General features: G+C 46.5%; 1 protein-coding gene across 1 annotated transcript in view; it reads left to right on the top strand.

Moving 5' to 3' along the window:
* The first annotated feature begins 327 nt into the window (after window positions 1-327).
* The window catches only part of SYCP3 (synaptonemal complex protein 3), a 120,078-nt gene continuing 101,676 nt past the window's right edge, over window positions 328-18,729 (top strand). Inside the window, exon 1 of the mRNA XM_077472217.1 lies at window positions 328-413. The gene's annotated coding sequence lies outside the window, so the exon portion shown is untranslated. The remainder of the gene's footprint in view (window positions 414-18,729) is intronic.

Below are 18,729 nucleotides of genomic sequence, written 5' to 3' on the forward strand. Positions count from 1 at the left end.
CGTCCAGGGCTGAAGTGGTTAAACATCAGTTCAGAAAAATGCAATGGCAATGAAAAGGTTAAAAATAGTGTTAAAGGGGTAACGAGAGAAGCTGCAGCCTGGCCGACTCTTCTAGGGGCTAAAAGACTACAGATAATAATAACAGGAGCCATTGTTCGAGAGAGAAGGGAGTGAGACCACTGCCCTTCTATCTCCGTACAGAAGGTGAAGCTGCCTGTGTAAACTGTGTACACCTGCCTCTCAGTGTGTTTTGTTCCCGCTCAGTCCGCAGCTCCACCCCTTCCCCGGCCCCTGATTGGTTGGTTGCAGGCGGGCGCGCTCTGTGGTGGCTGTGCTGTGTGAAGGTGGAGCGCGGCGTGTGGAAATCATTATAGCGGAGAGTCAGTCTTCACCTCAGATTTCCAGCGGTCCTAGTAAGAGGTTCTCCTGTCAGCTTCTTATGTGTTCTCAGAGCTGGTCACCAACTCAGGAGGGAAGGCGGCCGGGTGGCCCTTCATCTTCTATAGAAAGTCAGCAGTCTTTGTGAATGAGAGCAGCCCGCCTTCCCTCCTGTGAGGAAGCCTATCACCTGGCAGGACTAGGAGGGGGGAATGTTTGCCTTCCTCTGAGGGAAGCCAGCTACACACAATTACACCTCACATCTCCTCATCCTCTCTACACCTCTATGTATTCTATCATTATTCATTTACTCAGGAAGCTATCTAGTAGGGTGAGTTCATCTTAAAGCTCCATTCACATCTGCACATTCTTGGAACACGTGCACAAGTGTATTTCCACATGCTTTGCCCAGAACACGTGAATAATGCGTGTCACGTTTGCCAGGCATTTAATGGCATCCTAAACGCAGCTGGCACACAAATGTGAAGCTCCATGCCCAAAAAGGTCCTGGAACTTTGGTGCGTTTCTCATGTGAAAATGTGCACAAAAAGTGAAAAAATGCATCTTTGTGCGATTGGCCTTATGGACTTTTGTCAAAGACTTCCACTTGCATTATGGCATCTTCCATTTTGCATAGCTCCTGACTGTCCCTGATTTTGAGGGATTACCCCTGATTTTTAGGGACTGTCCCTGATTTAGAGCAATGTTCCTCCGTCTCTCTTTTTTATCTTTCAAAAAGTGTTTCCCAGTGCTAAACGTTTCATCCAATTTCTAAATTGCTGCATTTGTACATTTTAAGAGCCAATATAAAGGAACAGTAGTGGTAAAAAAAAAACCCTTGTGGATTTAATTAACTTTTGTTTTTTGTTAATTCCCCTTTAAGTGGGCGTGCCAGGGGCATGTCCTATGCCTACATACATTTGTAAGCAGATGCCCCTCATTCCCATTTCTCAAAATGTTGGGAGGTATGATTGTATAAAAGAATGCTTTTTTGCAGCTGCTCATTCCATTGCCCTCCCCTGTCCTTCCTGCAGATGGTAAGACGTAGAAGGCGTGTGCAGAAAAAGCGCTTGGCTCCATTCCCTACCTGCTATTGGCTCTCTTTTACTCTTGCAGAGCATAGAGCTGCAAGAGACAGCAGACTGCGCATGTGTGGGATAAGGCATGGAGTCAGCCACTTGTCTGAGAGATTGTGGGGGCTGTGTATCCGAGGCTTGGTACATCCTACCATCTGCAGGATGGACAGGGGAGGGCAATGGAATGAGCAGCTGCAAAAAATAGGCATTCCTTTTCAAAATGGAACACAGCATGGTACTGTATTGAGGGAGCTGTAATGCTCAGTAGAAAAGTCAAAAGTCAGTAAAGGTAAGCTAACCCTTAAAGAGAACTTGTCCCCACCCTCTGCACAGCGAGTTAACCACTTGACCGGAAGATTCCCCCCCCCCCCCCCTCCGACACAGACCATTTAATGCAATACAGCACTGAATTACTTTAACTGTAAAGTGTGTGGTCGTGTGACGCCGTACCCAAATAAAATGTGTCCTTGTTTTCCCTACAAATAGAGCTTTCTTTTGGTGGTATTTGATCACCACTGTGTTTTCTTTTTTTTTTTTTGCACTATAAACAAAAAAAGACGGACTATTTTTTTTTTTTTTACTATCTGCTATAAGGGTCATTTCACGCCACAAAAATGCACTCCGGATACATTCCAGACGAGTTTTTACTTACAGTTCATGCCACATGCAGTTCCAGTGCGTTTTTATTATGTTTTGCTGTGTTCAAGAACAGACAAAATGCAGCATGTGCTTTTTTATTTTTTTCCTCTGCACTGAAAACTGACTGCACTGGTGTGAACTAGGGTCAGTGGAATACATGGAAAACACTGCATGCGGTTTTTTTATGCAGAACAGACATGCACTGGACTGCATCTGGTGTGATTTAGCAGTAAGGGCCTGTTCACACCTTAGAAACACAGTCCGGGTGCATTCCAGATGCTTTTCTGCATTCGCATTTTTGATGCACTCCAGTGCATCCCCCCCTTTTTTATTAACTTTAACCACTTAAGAACTCCCCCACCCCCAGTTGTACATCAGCTGTTTGAAGAGGGGTACCGTTGTTATAGCAGCAGCTAGCTGCCATAACCCTGGTATCCTCTTCATCAGTGGGCGATCCTCTTTCAAATAAAAGTGGTCTCTCATTCGCAGCAAGATCACTTTTATCGGGAGTGGGAGAGGGCCCCCCACTGTGCTCCAGTTGTCCCTGCCGCTTACCTGGAGATGATCGGGTCCTCTCCCCTCACAGGCTGGATGCCAGGTGAGGGAAAGATGGCCCCTGCTCGGCTCCACACCATGGGATGACAGAAGTGACGTCAAACGTCACTTCCACCCAATGGTCTTAAAGGAGCTTATTTTTATTTTTTTATTTTTTTTTACCAAAAAAAAATTACTAATTATTATTATAAGTATTTATTTTTTATTGCATTTTAGTGTAAATGTTACATCTGAGGTCTTTTTGACCCCAGATCTCATATTTAAAAGGTCCTGTCATGCTTTACATTCCTTGTAATAGGAATAAAAGCGACCCAATTTTTTTTTTTTTTAAAAGGACAGCGTGAAAATAAAATAAAAACGATTTTTATTTACCCCCTTCCTTACCAGAGCACTTTTTGTGATTCGGCACTGCGTCGCTTTACCTGACAATTGCGTGGTTGTGCGACGTGGCTCCCAATTTGCATCCTTTTTTTTCCCACAAACAGAGTGTTCTTTTGGTGGTATTTGATCACCCCTGCGTTTTTTTTTTTTTTTTTGCACTATAAACAAAAAAATAGCGACAATTTTGAAAAAAACACATTATTTTTAACTTTTTGCTATAATAAATATCCCCCAAAAATATATAAAAAAAATTTTTTCCCTTAGTTTAGGCTGATACGTATTCTTTTACATATTTTTGATTAAAAAAAATTGCAATAAGCATTTATTGATTGGTTTGTGCAAAAGTTATAACCTCTACAAAATAGGGGATAGTTTTATGGCATTTTTATTAATATTTTTTTTTTCTACTAGTAATGGCGATCAACGATTTTTATTGTGACTGCGACATTATGGCGGACACATCGGACATTTGTGACACATTTTTGGGACCATTGGCATTAATACAGCGATCAATGCTTTAAAATTGCATTGATTACTGTAAAAATGTCACTGGTAGTGAAGGGGTTAACCACTAGGGGGCGGAGAGGGGTTAAGTGTGTCCTAGGGAGTGTTTATAACTGACTGGGGGATGGGCTGTGTGACATGGACACTGATCGCTGCACCCGATGACAGGGAGTAGACAATCAGTATCCTGTCATTAGGCAGAACGGGGAGATGCTGTTTACATTGGCATCTCCCCGTTCTTGAGCTCTGTGACACGATCACGGGGATTTCCGGCCACGATCGAATCCACGGGTCCTGCAGGCACGGTCAAGGAGCTTACGGTGGGAATTTCAAAGTAACGTACGGGTTACGTTACTTTGCCCAGCCGTGCCCTTCTGCCGATGTATATATGCAGCGGTCGCAAGTGGTTAAAGCGCCCTGTCCCGCCAAGCTTGTGTGCAGAAGCTCCCACATACGCAAGTCGCGCCCGCATATAAAAACGGTGTTCAGGGGGCGTGGCTAAGGAATGGCCGAGTGAGGCAGCTTTTTCTTGGAGCTCCCGGTCCAAGGCCTCATGCCCCGGCGCTGATAGTCCTTTCCACCGGCATGAGCTCATCCAAGAAGCACCGGACACGGGGAGCAACACGAGGGACCCCCCACAGTAAATCCGCCGGTTCGTTCCGCCGCTACTTCGGGCGCGGAGAGGGATCCCCACCGGGAGCGGCCGTCGCAGCTCCACGAGAGGCCTTGCAGGCCTCACCGAGGCATTCACGTTCGGAACTCTTGGGCTCGCTCCAGCCCGGCGGGGAGACACCTCCGGAGTTTTGTATGGCGGAGACGGAGCAGGGAGCGGGGGTGATGCCTGTCCCGGCGGCTCCTGGGCCCTCCATGCTAGACCAGGACATTAGAGACATGCTCCAGGCCCTCCCAACACAGTCTGCCGTTGAGGCGTTGATTCTGCGGCTGGAGGAAACGCACAGGCGGGACATCCAGGAGGTCCGCGGAGAGGTCTCCGGTATTGCGGACAGAGTGACAGCGGGGGAGTCCTCTCTGACGACCTTGGAGGCCAGGGTCACCGCGCTGGAACAATCGAGGGACCAGCACAGAGACGCCGCCATCTCCCTCCAACTACACGTGGAGGACCTGGAAGACCGGAGCCGCCGCAACAACCTGCGGCTCCGTGGGGTCCCGGAGACAGCAGGTCCGGAGGACGTGAGTGCGGTAGTTGGCGCTATTATCCACACGGTGCTCGGAGATCCGGATGTGGTGGTCCCCCTGGACAGAGCGCATAGAGCTCTCGGCCCGAGACCGACAGACCCGGACAGACCGCGGGACATTGTGTGCAGACTGCACCGTTATGGGCAGAAGGAAGCCATCTTGAGACGTGCCTGGGAGCTTGGTGATGTGGAGGTGAATGGGGCGACCATCCGTGTTCTGCAGGACCTGTCCCGCTCTACGCTGCGACGGAGAGCCCTTCTTCGACCACTCCTTGACCTGGCCAAACGGCTGGGTTACACATACCGCTGGGGGTACCCCCTGTCCGTCATGTTCCGCAAAGACGCTGGCAGCTTCACCCTGCAGACAGCCGCCGACCTACCGGCTCTTTTTCGGTTTCTGGGGACAGAACCCATCCCGATCCCGGACTGGCTACAGCTACTCCCTCGGCAAGTGGGCAGATCGGGTGCATCGGTTAACCGGGGCCCCCAGCCCCCCCGCCAGCAACGAGGACGTCGGAGACACCGATCGGCTTCGGGAGGAGCCCCACGTGAGTAGGCCCTGGGCCACACACTCCAGCTACTCGCCCCACTTCTACATGGCGGAAGCCACGCTGACATAGGTGATATGCACACTTTGCTATGGTTGTACGCACCCCCTTGTCCTCTATGCCACCTTGTTTTCGTTTTGTTTTTCTGGGCATCCCCCCGCACCGTCCCCCTTGCCAATCGGACCCCCCGCTGATCCCGTGGGATTCCCCCCCCCCCGGGGGCCCCTGGTGGCCTCTCTGGCGTGGGCGACTGTCGCGGACTATTGGGACACCTCCCGGACAGGTCTTTTCTGTTTTTTACTTTCTTTTTGATGCTGCCCTCCGCTCCCTACAACCCCACACCCCGGCCAGTGCAAACCGCCCCGTGCTGTCTGCAATGGACTACTCCCGGATGCCACTACTGTCACCTGTTTTGTTCTGCACTGCGCTGGGCAACGCGCTGCTGTCTGGAGGACCAAACTGTCAGCTCTGATCCATGTTTTGCTGGTACAGGGGACCGGACTGCAACCCACCATCACGGATTAGCGGGTCCACCATTTGCAGGAACTTTTTGCTCCCAGGTCGGGGGCGGCAAACGGGACTTCTGTCATAGGGGATTTGCGGCCTGTTCGTGCTGCGCTGGTTGCTTGTGGGGGGGAGCACTGGGCTATGTTTTGACCTGTTTAATCTTCTATGTGGGGGGGGGGACCCTCGGGTATACCGTGGAGCCTGCGGGAGCCTTTCCCGCCCGATAGGGCACATTACCGAGAGGTGCTGGGTAGAGGGGGTCTCCTCCTTTTCTATTGACCTATGCCTCGGCATTGTGGCGTGCACCTGGGGGGGAGGGGGTTGTTTTGGGGAGGCGGGAGGCCGTGGGGGAGAAGCACGTTCGGCTGGACTTAGTGTTTGGTGGTGGGTGCTGAGGACCCTCCGCGGCCCCCGCTCCCACATGATAGACTCTTTTGGTCTATATGGCCCCCTGCCTTGGTGGTCTCCCTCCCCCCTGGCTGTACCTACTGCCGCATGGGACGTTCTATGCATTTGCTTACCTAATGTCTTTGCTTTTAATTTTCTACTGTTATGCCGGTTTATATATTTTCATATTATTATGTCTGTCTTTATCTATTTTCACATGTGATTGTTGGTTGCCGGGGGTGAGATGCTATACAGGACCGGGAGTTCACCCTTACAACTCGGTTCACTCCAGCTCCCACTTAGGTTTTCGCTCAGTTACCAGGCATAGCTCTGGTGAGCGTTGCAGCCGTCTAGGCTACTTTAGTTTTGCTTACTTGGCCGCTCAGGACTGTGACGGCCCCCTTCCCCTTATTTAGGTTTTTTACGCCCCTCCTTCTTTCCCGAGACTCCCCAATTTTTATAACTCCCTTCCATTCCCTTTCCCTTCCCCCTGTTTTGTTACTTTTCTTTTACTTCCCCTTCCCCTCCTCCCCTCCCCCACCCCTACCCTTTGACTTGCTATTCTCTCTTTCGCTTGTAGCGATGGACGCCATTCACATACTCTCAGTTAACGCGAAGGGCCTCAATATACCCGAAAAGCGTAGGATTCTCATACATGACATGCGTCGGGCCAAAGCGGACGTAGTTTTTATCCAGGAAACTCATTTTAGAGACGGTAGTGTACCATTCCTTAAGAGTCGACATTATCCTTTTGCATACCACTCCAAATATGCGGTAGCCAAAGCGAGAGGGGTGACGATCTTAATCTCGGCGAGGGTACCGTGGACGCTGATCGGCTCCCGAACAGATGAAGAGGGCCGCTTCCTGTATTTAAAGGGACTGATTGGGGGTAGGAAGGTCACACTAGCAAATCTTTATGCCCCAAACGACCGCCAGGATGTATTCCTTCGCAAGCGTCTGGATCATCTTCAGCGTTATGCGGAAGGTCAGTTGATAGTTGGGGGCGACTTGAACATCCCCCTCAACCCTCTGGAAGACACCTCGTCCGGTACATCTACTACATCGAGAGACATGCGCAAACGTATAGGCTTATCTCTACACTCGGCACAACTTATCGACGTCTGGCGACTTTTCCACCCGGGGGAACGTGACTTCACATTCTTTTCCAGACCACACCAGACTTATTCACGTCTGGACTATTTTCTAATACCACACGGGCAGTTACATGCAGTGTCACACACTTCCATAGGGTCGATTACGTGGTCCGACCACGCCCCGATCAGCATGCAGTATACACTGTCAGACAACCTTACACATCCTCAAGCGCAGTGGCGCCTTAACGAGAGTTTGCTACAGGACCCTGTAGTTCTGGCAGACGTGACCAAGGAAATAGGTCACTATTTTGCCACGAACAGCACCCCAGGCAGTGACATGGGCGTAGTGTGGGAAGCCCATAAGGCGGTAATCAGGGGGGTCCTTATAAAACACGGGGCCAGACTGAAGAGACAGAGGACTGAACAATTGGACTCCCTACTAGCGAAGCTCCATGTCACAGAACAGACGCATAAAACATCTCCGTCGTCGGCCCTCGGCGTGGAGTTGGACGTTCTCCGCTCACAAATTAACGACCTACTTCAACACAGAGCTAAGGCTGCGCTGCAGAGATGTAGACGGACGGTATACGAGTCGGGTAATAAATGCGGGCGACACCTTGCTCAGACCTTGAAAGCACAGCGTTTGGCTTCCTACGTTCCCGAGATTGTGACCCCGTCGGGACAAAAACGGTCGCTTCCCCTGCAGATCTCACAGGAGTTCAGGGACTATTACAGCTCTCTGTACAACCTGTCCGGTTTGCCGCCGTCGCCCTCCGTCGTCTCGCAGTATCTTACCGAGTCCAAAATGACATCCCTGTCTCCGGAGGCGAGTGCCACTCTGGAGGAGCCCATTACGTTGTCGGAAATCCAAGCAGCCTTGAAGAGTACGAAACCGGGTAAAGCGCCGGGCCCTGACGGGTTGACTCTCGCTTACTACAAAATCCTGCTGCCGACCCTGGGGGGCCCTTTAGTAGACCTCTTTAATGGGCTGGGGACGGGGACCAGACTTCACGACACTACTCTGCGGGCGCATATCTCGGTTATCCCCAAGGAAGGCAAGGACCTGTCTCAGTGCGGGAGCTACCGCCCGATCTCCCTCCTGAACTCAGACCTGAAGCTTTTTACTAAAGTTCTGGGCACGAGGCTACAACAATATCTTCCTCAGTTGATCCATCTGGATCAGGTGGGTTTTGTCCCGTCTAGAGAGGCAAGGGACAACACTACGAAGGTCCTTAACCTGCTCCATATAGCTTCCAAGACCCGGACCCCGAGTGTGTTTCTTGGCACAGATGCCGAGAAGGCATTCGATCGGGTTGAGTGGTCCTTTATGTTTGCCACCCTTAAACATGTAGGCCTCGGAGATAAAATGATACGCTGGATTTCAGCAGCCTATTCGGGGCCAACGGCGAGGGTACGGGTAAACGGGATGCTCTCTGACGTGTTTCCTATTACGAATGGTACTCGTCAGGGTTGCCCTCTGTCCCCCTTGCTGTTCGCTCTGACCTTGGAGCCCTTTCTGTGCCATGTTCGTAGTAACGTGGCAATTAAGGGAATAGGGATCGGGGGGAACTAGGCATAAGGTGTCTGCTTATGCTGATGACCTTATGTTCTCCTTGGCAGAACCTGAGACTTCCCTTAAGACCCTTTTGCAGGAATTTCATGCTTACGGCCAACTTTCTAACCTGCGGATAAATTTTTCGAAATCCGAAGCTATGGGTGTGGGGATACCACCCGCACGTTTGCAGCGTCTAAAGACCTCCTTTGCGCTGAAATGGTCAGATACTGCTCTGAAGTATCTGGGCACCTTTATTCCCCCTTCCATTTCGCAACTTTTTAAACTTAATTTTCCCCCCTTACTGAAAACCGTACAAAAGCTTTTGGATGATTGGGTGGGCGGAATGCACTCCTGGCTGGGCAGATGTAATATTCTTAAAATGTCGATCCTACCAAAATTTCTCTATCTACTCCAGGCCCTCCCGGTCCACATTCCCAGGGCCTTTTTCGGGCAGGTTCACTCACTTTTCACCCGCTTTTTGTGGGCGGGCAAGCATCCACGTCTACCCAGGAGTATGCTTTCCAACCCTAAGCATCGGGGGGGTTTGGCGATGCCGGAGATTCGGAAATACTATTATGCTGCCCATCTCAGTAGACTCCTAGACTGGTGCCGCCATAAAGACACCAAACTTTGGACGCAGTTAGAACAGGACCAATCTGACATTCCATTGACGGGCAGCCCGTGGTGCTATGGAGACTTACCTATTGAGCTTAGACGTCACCCACTGATAGGCAATACTGCAAAGATTTGCTCACTCCTTTTAACTGACCCGGACCTGTCGACACCTGACGCGCCGGTGCGGCCGGTGATCGGTCACCCGAATTTCACTCCTGGTCTCAGAGACAAGTGTTTCCGGGACCTTTGTAGACAGGGTCTCTCCCAAGCGTCCCATTTTAGTCAACTGGGTAGATGGAAGACGCTCGCGGACTTGACGGACCCGGGGGGCCCATACCGCCTTGACTTTCTACGGGCTTCCCAGCTATCCCATTTTCTCCAGAGTATGCCGCCGCCACCCACTGACTCACAGAGACCCCTTACTTGCCTGGAGAAGCTCTGCACAGAGACCGGGACCCTCGCCCACACATTGTCTATGGCATATGACATGTTGATTGAACCCCCAAGGGATTTCCAGCCCCCATATCTTGCTAAGTGGGAAGAGGACCTTGCGGTCACCTTCACAGACAGTCAGAAGCGACAAATAATCAATTACACCCACAAATCCTCACTATGCACTGGACAACAGGAAACAAACTTTAAAATTATCTCCCGCTGGTATAGAACTCCCGCTCTCCTGCACAAGATCTTCCCGACGACCTCGGACAGATGCTGGAGGTGCCACTCAGAAGAAGGTACCCTCCTGCATATATTCTGGTCCTGCCCCCGATTACATAATTTCTGGAGAGAGGTGTGGCGCATTACCCAGACATTCACTGACAGGGAGGTGCCGTTTTCACCTGCCTATTTTCTTTTTCATATGACGGATATTCCGGCCCGGAAATATGGCAGATCCGTGATACGACACCTACTGGATGCTGCTAAGGCGTGCATACCTCTCAACTGGAAATCCTCTAACCCGCCGACTGTCGCTCAATGGCTACACAAAGTAGATGACATCAGCAGGCTGGAGGACCTGATCCTCACCAGCCAACACCGACAGGAAGCGTTCTCTAAGACATGGCAGGCATGGAATGCCTTCAGGTATTCCACTGAAGGTCGTGCTCTCAGGAGCGCTGAATGATGACCTTTTCGGGATATTGTTACAGAATCCTTCTTACCTACCCTCTTTCCCCCCTTCTCCCTTCCCCCCCTTCCTCCTCTTTACTGGCCTGTCCCTTTTGCTAGGTTACACTCTTGCTCAGCGGACCTCCTCCGGTCTTTTAGTATCCCTGGGGGGACCGCTGTAGGGAGAGTTTGAGATTACAAAATAAAAAACAAAAAATATAAAAAAGAAGGAGGGACCACGTGTGCATGGTCAGATACATTGCTGCTCACCCGCACGTGGACGGGCTGTTCACCTCCCTGGAGGAGACGGTGTCGGCCGCGGGAACTATATGTGTCAAACTGACCCTACCCTCTAGACTTCCCTAGTGGTGAGACCTTAACGAAGGGCGTTATGCCTACATGGGTATAGAAATGTTGCCGTTTGTTTATTTTGCAGTTGTATTGTTTTCTATACTTTTGGTTGTACTGATTCATGTACCCTGGTCTTCCTTGTATTAAATAAAAAATTTGAAAAAAAAAAAAACGGTGTTCAAACCACACACGTGAGGTATTGCCGCGATCATACGCATGAGAGCAGTAATTCTAGCACTAGATCCCCTCTCTAATGCAAAACTAGTAACCTGGAGACCGTTTTAAACGTTGCCTATGAAGATTTTTAAAGATCAAAATTTGTTGCCATTCCACGAGCAGGCGCAATTTTGAAGCGTGACATTTTGGGGTATCAGTTTACTCGGCGTAACATTATCTTTCACAATATAAAAAAATGCCCTAACTTTACTGTTGTCTTAATTCAAAAAAGTTTATTTTCCCCAAAAATTGTTCTTGTAAGACCGCTGCGCAAATACGGTGTGACATAAAGTATTGCAACAACCGCCATTTTATTCTCCAGGGTTTCTGAAAATATGTATATAAATAGAGATACAGTGCCTTGCGAAAGTATTCGGCCCCCTTGAACTTCTCAACCTTTTGCCACATTTCAGGCTTCAAACATAAAGATATAAAATGTAAATTTTTTGTGAAGAATCACCAACAAGTGGGACACAATTGTGAAGTGAAACGAAATCTATTGGATATTTTAAACTTTTTTAGCAAATAAAAAACTGAAAAGTGGTGCGTGCAAAATTATTCGGCCCCTTTACTTTCAGTGCAGCAAACTCACTCCAGAAGTTCAGCGAGGATCTCTGAATGATCCAATGTTGTCCTAAATGACTGATGGTGATAAATAGAATCCACCTGTGTGTAATCAAGTCTCTGTATAAATGCACCTGCTCTGTGATAGTCTCAGGGTTCTGTTGAAAGCGCAGAGAGCATCATGAAGACCAAGGAACACACCAGGCAGGTCCGTAATACTGTTGTGGAGAAGTTTAAAGCCGGATTTGATTACAAAAAGATTTCCCAAGCTTTAAACATCCCAAGGAGCACTGTGCAAGCGATCATTTTGAAATGGAAGGAGTATCAGACCACTGCAAATCTACCAAGACCTGGCCGTCCCTCTAAACTTTCAGCTCAGACAAGGAGAAGACTGATCAGAGATGCAGCCAAGAGGCCCATGATCACTCTGGATGAACTGCAGAGAACTACAGCTGAGGTGGGAGAGTCTGTCCATAGGACAACAATCAGTCGTACACTGCACAAATCTGGCCTTTTTGGAAGAGTGGCAAGAAGAAAGCCATTTCTCAAAGATATCCATAAAAAGTCTCGTCTAAAGTTTGCCACAAGCCACCTGGGAGACACACCAAACATGTGGAAGAAGGTGCTCTGCTCAGATGAAACCAAAATCAAACTTTTTGCCCACAATGCAAAACGATATGTTTGGCGTAAAAGCAACACAGCTCATCACCCTCAACACACCATCCCCACTGTCAAACATGGTGGTGGCAGCATCATGGTTTGGGCCTGCTTTTCTTCAGCAGGGACAGGAAAGATGGTTAAAATTGAGGGGAAGATGGATGCAGCCAAACACAGGACCATTCTGGATGAAAACCTGTTGGAGTCTGCAAAAGACCTGAAACTGGGACGGAGATTTATCTTCCAACAAGACAATGATCCCAAACATACAGCAAAATCTACAAAGGAATGGTTCACAAATAAACGTATCCAGGTGTTAGAATGGCCAAGTCAAAGTCCAGACCTGAATCCAATCTAGAATCTGTGGAAAGAGCTGAAAACTGCTGTTCACAAACGCTCTCCATCCAACCTCACTGAGCTCGAGCTGTTTTGCAAGGAAGAATAGGCAAGAATTTCAGTCTCTCGATGTGCAAAACTGATAGAGACATACCCCAAGCGACTTGCAGCTGTAATCGCAGCAAAAGGTGGCTCTACAAAGTACCGTATTTTTCGGACTATAAGGCGCACGTAAAAGCCTAAATTTTCTCCCAAAAACGACCGTGCGCCTTATAATCCGGTGCGCCTTATATATGACCTGTTGACATCGCTGGAGTTCTTTGTTAACAGTATCTGTCAGATGGGCGCGCATGGAGTCACAGATCAAGTCTCTTGACGTTAACCTTCGGACTATAAGGCGCACGTAAAAGCCTAAATTTTCTCACAAAATCGACCGTGCGCCTTATAGTCCGATGCGCCTTATATATATGGAAATATCCATTTTATCAGCCGGTCGTTGCTAGTGCGCCTTATAATCCGGTGCGCCTTATAGTCCGATGCGCCTTATATATGGAAATATCCATTTTATCAGCCGGTCGTTGCTAGTGCGCCTTATAATCCGGTGCGCCTTATAGTCCGAAAAATACGGTATTAACGCAAGGGGGCCGAATAATTTTGCAAGCCCCACTTTTCATTTTTTTATTAGTTAAAGTTTCAAAAATCCAATAGATTTATTTCCACTTCACAATTGTGTCCCACTTGTTGGTGATTCTTCACAAAAAATAAAAATGTTATATCTTTATGTTTGAAGCCTGAAATGTGGCAAAAGGTTGAAAAGTTCAAGGGGGCGGAATACTTTCGCAAGGCACTGTACGTTCCAGTACAGTCCACTGCAGGAAAAATGCAGCATGCTCTACTTTTTTTTTTTTTTCTGGCACTGGAACGCACTGATGTGAACTATGCTATTGAAAACCATATAACCTACTTTCCATGCATTTTTGATGCAGGAAAAAAACCGCACTGGACTGCATGTGGGGTGAACTGGCCCTTATGGAATTTGTGTTTGTTTATGTTTTTTTATACTAGCCATGGTGGCTATCGGTGACTTACAGTGGGACTTTGATGATGGTGGACATTCTGACACTAACTGACATGTTTTGGGCACCAGAGACACTGTTTGCTAAAAATATGCACTGTCACAATGACACTGGCTGGGAAGGGGGTTAAACAACTAGGCCGATCAAGGGGTTAAATGTGAGCCTAGCTAGTGTCTTATGTTTACTATGTGTGCTGCTTTTACTAAGGCAAGAGATGGATTCTAGTCCCTGCTTTGCAGGAACACTAAATCCATCCCTCCCCCCACCCCGTCAGAACAGGGATCTGACTTATTTACAGGCAGATTCCCGTTCTGTGTACTTTACCAATGATCGGCGGGTGCCGGGAGACATTGAGTGCCCAGCACCCGTAGAACAGATTCTGTTGTCGATTATCACAGCAGAAGCATCCTGCCAGGCAGAAGTCCGTAATCCTATATATATATATATATATATATATATATATATATATATATATATATTGTGATTCGGTGCACTGTTGGCACCCTTTAGCAGTAAAACTGCTATAGGGTAGTCACCAAGTGGTTAAAGCCCCACTCCAGACAGGAAGAATACTTTGCAGTGAAGTCTACCACACTGCAAGAGTTAAATGCTTGTTATACCTAAGGGTTACACAAGCTGTTACACTTATTACCTTATTCCTCACTCCAATAGGTGGCACCGCTCCAGTGTGAAAGCCCTCATTGGAGAGACAGCAGTGGTTGTTTCAGGTCAGTTTGCAGGAGCTATTTTTAGCGCTATAGCCCCTGCAAAACGACCCAGTGTGAAAGGGATCTTATGAATATATATATATATATATATATATATATATATATATATATATATATATATATATATATATATATATATAATATTTATGTCTGTGGCTGGAGTTCAGCACTAAGTTGGAATTGAACAACAAAAAAATTATGACAGGGTTTTTTTTTTTTTAGAAAAGAAGAGACCCTCTGTTGTGATAATGTGACACCTGTGCACACGTGTGGGAGTGACATCAATGCAGCCAAGCCATTCAGATGGTCAAAAATTAACCAAACCCAGAAGAAAGATCGGGCAGAAAATGGAAGTGCCTGTGACCAGCGACAGCACTGACATCACAGCTCTGGAGGGCATCATTTGACAAGTAAATCTGCCATAGTATGCTAATATGCAGTGTATACCAGCATATTATGGCATAAGCCTCCCGGGGGCCCATTTAATTTTAAAAAATAGCGGAGTTTAATTTTACTTTAATAAAGGCACATTGACTTATTGGTATGTAAGTAAATTTACTCGCTATGTTTGACTTGGTTACATGGTCTGCTTAACGTAAACCTATGTTGTACTTATGCTGTTCAAGCACTGGAAATTAAGAAGACTCATTCCCCATGCCTATGTGGCAGTGCTACCACCAAGCATCAGCATTGTTGCATGGTAGGAGGCCCTGCATTGACAAAGCAGGCATTTCCCCCAAAAAACTTTAAAATTATGCAGAATCTTGGGGCACACCAGCCAGTCCAGAGTACAATAGTTTATAATGCAGACTTCAGTAGTTTGTAATTCAGAGATCAGTAGTTTTCCACATTTTGTCATGTTACAACTAAAAATGTAAATGTATTTTATTGGGATTTTAAGTGATAGACCAACACAAGGTGGCACATAATTGTAAAGTGGAAGGAAAATCATAATGGTTTTCAAAATGTTTTACAAATAAATATATGAAAAGTGTGGTGTGCATTTGTATTCAGCCCCCTTTACTCTGATAGCCCTAACTAAAATCTAGTGGAACCAATTGCCTTTAGAAGTCACCTAATTAGTAAATAGAGTCCACCTGTGTGTAACTTAATCTCAGTTTAAATACAGCTGTTCTTTTAAGCACTCAGAGGTTTGTTAGAGACTCTTATGCAGGCCATACACGGTCGAATTTCGAACGAATTTTCTTTTCAAAATCAGAAAATTCGTTTTTTTTGTGATCCGATGATGCCACCATTGATTTTCGAAATTCGGCCGACCAAGCCTTCAATTTCACCTCATGTTGCTACAGAAAAGAATTTTCTTGGCTGGGAATCTTCTTTTCTCTCCGTACATTTTCTTTTATCTCCGTACATTTTCTTTTATCTCCGTACATTTTCTTACGTTTCTCGCACGATTCTCCCATCATTGATTAGAAAATCGTTCGTTTTTCTAAAAATTTCCAACATGTCCGATTCCTCAAATTTTATTTCTGCACGAAAATCGGCTGTTGCTGCAGCCCACTAATGGTGCGAAATTCATACGAAAATTCTTAGATACGATTTTCGAAAGAAAATTCTTTCGAAATTCGAACCGTGTATGGCCGGCATTAGTGAGAAAACAGCATCATAAAGGCCAAGGAACACATCAGACAGGTCAGAGATAATGTTGTGAAGATGTTTAAAGTGGGGTTAGATTATAAAAAATATATCCCACGCTTTGAACATCTCATGGAGCACTGTTCAATCCATCATTGGGAAATGGCACAACTGCAAACCTACCAAGACATGGCCATCCACCTAAACTGACAAGCCGGGCAAGGAAAGCATTAATCAGAGAAGCAGCCAAGAGGCCCATGGTAACTCTGGAGGAACTGCAGCGATCCACAGCTCAGGTGGGTGAATCTGTCCACAGGACAACTATTAGTCGTGATACTCCACAAATCTGGCCTTTTATGGAAGAGTAGCACGAAGAAAGCCATTGTTGAAAATAAGCCATAAAAAGTCCTGTTTGCGAGAAGCCATGTGGAGGACACAGCCTATAAGCAAAATACAATGTGTGGTGGAAAACTAACACTGCACATCACCCTGAACACACCATCCCCACCACGAAACATGGTGGGGGCAGCATCATGTGTGGTTGTGTTTCTTCCGTGGGGGGGAAGATGATCAGAATTGATGGGAAGATGGGTGGCAATCTTAGAAAAAAATCTTTTAGATTTTGCAAAAGACTTGAGACTGGGGCAAGGGTTTACTTTCCAGCAGGACAATGACCCTAAACATACAGACAGAGCTACAATGGAATGGTTTAGATCAAAGCATGTTCATGTGTTAGAATGTCCCAGTCAAAGTGCAGACCTAAATCCAATTGAGAATCTGTGGCAAGACTTGAAAATTGCTGTTCACAGACGATCTCCATCCAATCTGACAGAGCTTGAGCTATTTTGCAAAGAAGAATGTCACTCTCTAGATGATCAAAGTTTGTAGAGACATAACCAAAAAGACTTTGAGCTGTAATTGCAGCGAAAGGTGGTTCTACAAAGTATTGACTCAGGAAGGCTGAATACAAATGCACGCGACACTTCACATACTGGTATTTATTTGTAAAAAAGTTTCAAAAACCTTGATCATTTTCCATCCACTTCACAATTATGTGCCACTTTGTGTTGGTCTATCACATAAAATCCCAATAAAAATCATTTACGTTTTTGGTTTGAGCGTGACAAAATGTGGAAAATTTCAAAGGATATGAATACTTTTTCAAGGAACTGTACTAAACTCGCAGCACAATAGTTGGTAATGCAGACTTCAGTAGTTTATAATGAAAAAAACTCTGAACTGTGTATTTCAAAATACTAAATTCTGTGTTATAAACTACTGAACTCTGCATTAGACGTGCATTTAGTTTTGGTCCCAATATAAATTCAGACACATTTTTGGTTATTCTGAGATTTGGATGTATCCAAGTCTCCGAATAAAATAGTAATGAATTTAATTGAAATTTATTTAGTTTCATATATTCGTTTTCTAACGAATTTAAAATTTCAGAATGAATCAAATTTGGATTGGTCGAAAAAGAATCAAAATATCGAACCCATCAGCTCAATGAAAACACAACTTCTGGCAAATAAAAAATCTGATTAAAAACCAGCGTGGGGTCCCATACCAGGCCCCCACAAAGCACCTTGTTCCGATGTTGATGGCAAAAAGAGCCTCTTCCCCACAACACTTGCCCGGTGGTTGCGGGGTTCTGTGGGTGGAGGCTTATTGGAATCTGAAAGCACCCTTTAACAAGGGGGCCCCCAGATCCCACCCCCCATGTGAATGAGTAGAGGTATGTATAAGTGTGTATATATATATATATATATATATATATATATATATATATATATATATAGTATGTATAAGTGCCATGTGTCCCTCGGACACAGCCAGTCACAGATCGCTGTAAACGGCCAATCACAGCGACCGTTTACAGCGCGATCGGTGTGTCCAATGAGAGATGATCTCATATGTAAACACATGAGATCATCGCCGGCTCTCTCTCCTCACACAGACAGCGTGTGAGGAAGTAAGGATGAACCGCTGTGAGATAACCACAGCGGTTAGTGAAAAAAAAAAATGAAAATAAAGTGTCCATCTGTCCCCACTGCCACCTGTCCTCAGTGACACATATAAGTGCCATCAGTGTCGCATAGTGCCATCTGTCATCAGTGCCATATCAGTGTCGTGTCGTCAGTGCCACATATTAGTGCCATGTGTCATCAGTGCCATGTATTAGAGCCACGTGTCATCAGTGCCACATATTAATGCCATCTGTCATCAGTGTCACGTGTCATCAGTACCACGTATTAGTGGCATCTGTCATCAGTGCCACGTATTAGTGGCATCTGTCATCAGTGCCACATCGGTGTCACGTGTCATTGTCCAGGTGCTCCAGGGCCTTCAAAAGTGTAATAGATAGTCAACAAGTTAGGTGTGTAATTTATGCTTCTAGAACACGTGACTGTGCTCCCTGCATGTTGGGCCTCTCTAAGTGGCCAGGCTGTGGAAAAGTCCCACACATGTGGTATCGTAATACTCAGGAGGAGTAGTAGAATTTATTTTGGGGCATTATATGTGATATACACATGCCATGTGAAAGAAATAACCTATTACAATGACAATTTTCTGGAAAAAATTAAAATAAAATAAAAAATCTTCATTTTGCAAAGAATTGTGGGAAAACATAACAACATCAAAAAGCTCACCATGCCTCTTAC

This window comes from Lithobates pipiens, unplaced genomic scaffold, assembly GCF_037356315.1.
Source record: "Lithobates pipiens isolate NorthernLeopardFrog02 unplaced genomic scaffold, aLitPip1_a1.2 Scaffold_8, whole genome shotgun sequence".
In the NCBI taxonomy this organism is placed as follows: domain Eukaryota; kingdom Metazoa; phylum Chordata; class Amphibia; order Anura; family Ranidae; genus Lithobates; species Lithobates pipiens.